The sequence below is a fragment of the Stomoxys calcitrans genome, chromosome 1 (assembly GCF_963082655.1).
Source record: "Stomoxys calcitrans chromosome 1, idStoCalc2.1, whole genome shotgun sequence".
In the NCBI taxonomy this organism is placed as follows: Eukaryota; Metazoa; Arthropoda; class Insecta; order Diptera; family Muscidae; genus Stomoxys; species Stomoxys calcitrans.
The window spans coordinates 212,117,689-212,123,424 of record NC_081552.1 but is presented as its reverse complement, the minus strand read 5'-3'; positions in this window follow the sequence as shown (position 1 = coordinate 212,123,424).

Genomic DNA, 5,736 nt, shown 5'->3' with positions numbered 1-5,736 from the left:
TTCATAAGTTTTTGCACATTATAGTTTTTTTTTTTTCAATTATACTCTAATGATATACTTTATATATATATGTATATGTCTATTATAGTTTTTTTTTCTAATTGCCTTTCTTTTTTATGTACTTAAGAATTGTTTAAATAATATAACAAAAAACTATTACTACACAATTATTTTATATACATTGATGATGATGGGGTGTTTGTTATTTCGGAAGTTATATTTTGTTATAGCCAATGTAAATTTTAGACGAGGAAAGGACCCTCTCATCCAAGTCTAGTCCCAAGCCAAATTAAGGCATGACCCACCACACGCCTGACTTTCTACATTCGAACATAATTTGAACATGTAGTTTGCACTATTCACTCACAATCAATCCACAATGCAGTTTAAGTCAACGTCTACATACTAATTAAGAAATATGTTTTTATTTCTACCATTTATTGTTTGAAAACGTATGTATATGCATAAGATATGCGTCAATTTGCAAATAAAAAAAAAAATGAAAAAAAAAATCTACAACCTCTTTTTGAAACTTGAACTCCATTTCTCGGTGAGTAGATCAAAAATATTTTCAGTTGTTGTTATTATGCTACAAGCCACATCGTCAAGTTGCTATAGGTGAGCAAGGTGCAAAGTACCGATCGCTGATGGTCGTTGGTTATTTAAAGGCGCCTATTGTTATTTCGAGTGTCATAGGCACTCAGTATTAAAACAAGAGCCGGTGCCACCCGGCCTTGCACTGAGACGCAACTCGATACCGCTGCTTGTTCGCAACAGTTGTAGGTACTCCCTGTACCTACGGAGTATTCCATTATCCGCAACATGAGGACCCCCTAGTAACTCCAAGCTGAATTTACTATCCCGGCCGACACGGGATAACTATTGGGTTGCCCAAAAAGTAATTGCGGATTTTTCATATAGTCGCCGTTGACAAATTTTTTCACAGCTTGTGACTCTGTAATTTCATTCTTTCTTCTGTCAGTTATCAGCTGTTACTTTTAGCTTGCTTTAGAAAAAAAGTGTAAAAAAAGTATATTTGATTAAATTTCGTTCTAAATTTTATTAAAAATGCATTTACTTTCTTTTAAAAAATCCGCAATTACTTTTTGGGCAACCCAATATGAGCGCCACACAGGCTGAAACTTTGAGCTCCGACTTGTGTGGTCTCCATCGTTACCACGGGAAGCTTGACTGCAAGCTACCGGGCGCGTCCACTGGTTGCGGATGGTGGAAAGCTCAGTTTTTATGCGTAGTAGCTGCAAATGCGGCCGCGGACAGTCAGCGATTTTCGAGAGGAGAGTCTCAGTGAGGAGTCAGGTGGCGCTGGCTCTAAATTAAATACTGAGTGCCAATGATACTCGAGATGACAAGGCGAGTTATTGGCGCCTTCAAATAACCAATGGCCAACATCAGTGTCTGTTCCAAGGTAAGGGACGGTTGGGGGCGACTGTCGGATCTTGGAGCAAGCGGCTCGCCACAGCGAGGGATACATGTGCAATCCCATAAAAACCATGCGGTTGGGGCGCTGGACCAGTAACCCGCCCCGGAAAACTATGAGAACTACTATAAAAAACAAAGGAATAGTAAAAACGGACCCTCCAACCTTGACGACCCACGCAAACGAAAAAAGACCATGATTTATAGAGAAGAGAAGTATAAGGCAGATATTACCGCCTTACAGAAAGTGCGATGGACTGGGAAGGGCGTCACTACAACACGAAACGGTGACGAACTATACTATAGCTGTCATAACACGAGGCATGAATTTGGCTGTGGATTGGTGGTTAGTCGGAGTCGGAAACACCTTGTCTCCAAATTTACTCCGGTAGATGAGAGGCTAGCCACAATCCACATAAAAGCCAAATTCTTCAACATCTTCAACATTTTTTGTGCCCATGGCCCGAGGGGACAAGGATGAACAGACCAAGGATATTTTCTACGAGCGCCTAGAGAGAGATAATATGACCGCTGCCCCGCCCATGACACTAAAATCGTTCTGGGAGATTTTAATGCGAAGATAGGGAAGGAAGACATCTTTGGTCCAACAGTCGGAAAGTTTAGCCTCCACAAGATAACGTCCAGTAATGGATTGAGGCTGATAAATTTCGCCGCGGCAAAAAACAGGGTAGATAGTAGCACCAGATTTCAACATAAAAATATTCACAAAGCCACGAATCACAATCACGAGGAAACAAATTGATGACGTTGTGATATATGGAAGGCATTCATCCAGCGTGTTAGATGTACGATCGATCCATGGAGCGAATATAGATTCGGATTATTACCTTGATGCAGCAGAGGTTCCCTACCGTTTGAACATGGCGAGGAAAGTACGATCTGACACTGCATGGGAGCTAGACTTTGAAAACACAACAGATGGTAACGGCATATTCCACTCGACTGACCCAACTGCTTGATGAAAGCATTCCTTGTTCCGATGATATAATGACGTAGTGGCAAACCATTGCCAACTCCATGGAAAATGCCGCGAACTCAGTACTTGGATACCAGAAGCCTCCTCCAAGAAACCCATGGTACGACCAAGTGTCGAGATGCTACTGAAGCCAAGAATGCGGCATATAGAGCAACGCTGCAATCAGTAACAACGAGCCAGATGAAGGAGAGCTATCGGGAGGGAAGGAGAGAGGAGAAACGTCTATTCCACAGAAAGAAAAAGGAAATGGAAAAACGTAAGTGTGAGCCAATTGAGATGTCTCCTGTACATCAGAATGAAGTCCGAAAATTCTACCAAAGAATTAAACATCAAACCGATGGCTTTGGTGCTGGCACATCCTCCTTCAGAGACAAAGAAGGAAATCTGGTAACTGACACAGATAGCATGCTGAGGATATGGAAAGAACATTTTACCAAATTGCTAGTGTCCGGCGTTGGCGACGAAGAGGATACCGCAGAATCAATCAATGATGATGGTATAGAATGTGTACCTCCTGGACAGAATGAGGTCCAAGTAGCAGTGACCCGAACAAGAAGGCCGACGGGTAAACCGCTGAACTATTTAAGACCGGAGGCGACACGCTGATAAGGCGTATGTATCAGCTTATCTACGCAATTTGGCTAGAAGAACGCATACCCGATGATTGGAACCTCAGCATACTATGTCCTGTACACAAGAAAGGAGACAAGACGGAATGTGCCGACTACAGAGGAAGAAGACTCTATACGTTCAAAGGTATTTTAAGCCAAGTCTAAGTTTGGTACACTTGCTGATAGGCGTTCCTCAGTAAGAATAGGAAAGAATCTCTCCGAACCATTTAATACCAAACGAGGTTTCAGACAAGGAGACAGCCTATCGTGTGATTTCTTTACTATTCTGCTGGAGAAGATTATACGAGGTATGAATACTAATCACAAGAGAACACATGCTACTCGCCAATGCCGACGACATCGACATCATAGGTCGGTCACCGGAAGTAGTAACTGCAGCCTTTGAAAGAAACGAAAGAGAGTCAGTGAAAATGGGTCTGGCAGTAAATGGAGATAAGACGAAATGGATGGTTTCTACTCCCAAAACGCCGGTTGTACCGAGCAGATAAAGAAAATGGAGAAAGTTGGGAACTTTGAGATAATTAGCAACGTTATCTACCTCGGCATCGCCGTAACCTAAATGAATGAGACCAGTTTTGAAATAAAGCGGAGAATAAACAGATGCTACTTTGGACTAAGTAGGCAGTTTAGAAACAAGGCCACCTCTCGACAGACGGTTATATGGTTCTGAGACGTGGGTGCTTGTGAAAGCAGATGAGGCAGTGTTTGGAGTATTTGAGAGAATGATTCTTCGTAAAGTATATGGTATGAACCACGAGCTGTATGATCTGTATGACTACGATAGCATAGTTACACGTATCAAAATACAGCGGCTGCGTTAGCTTTGTCAAGTTGTCAGAATGGATGAAGAAACTCCAGCAAAGAAGTCTTTTGAAGGCAAACTCGGTGGTACACGCAAACCAGGAAGACCAAAAGCCCGATGGAAAGACAAAGTGGTGGGAGACACCTCGAAACTTGGTGTCAGAGATTTTAGAATTAGCGCAGAAGATCTGTTCTGTTCTGTCATAGCCAATTAAAGTAAAGATCTTACTAAGAAAACTATGAACACCATACAAATAGGAATTAAAATTTTTATACTGCGTGGTGCTCATAGTTACGAGGGCTACTATGTAGGTTTCAGGCCTAGACAACACAAAGTGTTGCCTGATATAATCTCACATTTCCATTAGAAAGTGTAAAATTTTCTAGCATTTATCGTACTCAGAACGTTTTTAAACCATCGATTGGAATTAACTCGTGAACCTTTTCGTGCATGGACTATCACGACAAGAGTGTATTGATGAACTTCAATATTTGTATGGCGATGAAGCACCATGCGTGGTTGACGCTCGCTGTAAGTCGAAATCCGTGAAGGTCATCCAAAAACGGCCGTTGTACCAGAGAACATTGATACCGTGCGTTGATGTTGTTGTAGCAGTTTACTGTGTTCTATCTTTCGTCTGCTTGATTCAATTGAGTGTCCAGATCCAGGAACTCTACAACTAAGATGGGGTGCGTCCACAGGGATCTGGGTCTGATTCGAGTGTGTCTGGCTGGACAGTTAAACAGGTGACGTGTGCGTGCGGTCCCTGGTCACAATCAGGATATACATCTTGAACGCCTGCATCAATCCCTGCTCTGTAGGAATTAAGGCGGCGGCATCTGCCGGAACGTAATTGAGCCAAGTCTACTCTGGTTTGCCGGGGGAGGTCAATTTTTTCAGGTGCAATGGGTGGGGGTCTTTCTCCAAGGACTACATTCATCCGGTAGCCATTTACCGCATCTGCTATTGTGTCTGCATGAATGTTGTCTAGACCCGCATGATATGCCGCTTGATCTAGATGTTCTTTCTTGTAGCGCTGAACTTCACGCTCTAAATCATGTAGATCTTCCTTGAGGGTTCTGGGCGGTGGATATCTATGCACAAGATGATGATTTGGATAATCTTTGCGATAACAGCCCAAAAAGTATTGCTTAGACAGCATGTAGTTATGACCCCAAAGAGATGACGAGCTGGCTGCACCTCCTCGTAATCCTAGTGGGGGCAACCTCATTCACAGTGCAAAACGTGGAGCCTTCAATCTGCTCTGCCAAAGCCATGCCACACTGGTCGTTACCTAAAGGAGAATGCCATGAAATGTGATGCGCATTAAAGTCCCCCAGAACCAGACGATTATGGCCAGATAGTAACCCACTTAAAATAGTACAGTGAGGCGGCAGCCCTTGCCGATGAAGGATTTCATCGGGTCTATCTGGTAGCCACATTTTTATGTGGAGCTAGCGATCCTCGTCAAGCTCCTGGAGGGGAGCATGCTCGTACCGGTCCAAAGGACCGATGGCCGCGGGCACAGGTTGCCCATTGGTTATTTTAAAGGCGCGAATAACTCTCCTTATCATATCGATAATCATAGGCACTCAGTATTTGTGCAAGAGCCGGTGGCGCTCGACCTCTCACTGAGACTCTCCGCTCGATACCGCTGATTGTCCGCGACTGCAGTTGCATCTACCCCATATGGAACATTGCTCTAACTGCAACCTGTGTACACTTGCGGTAGCTCACAGCTAAGCTTCTCATTATTACGGTGGACACCACACAAATCGGAGCTCAAAGCTTGAACCTGTGGTGTGTTCATAGTTATCCCGTGCCTCAGCCGCAAGAGTCTTAGCAACTGGTAGAGAAAGAAATTATTT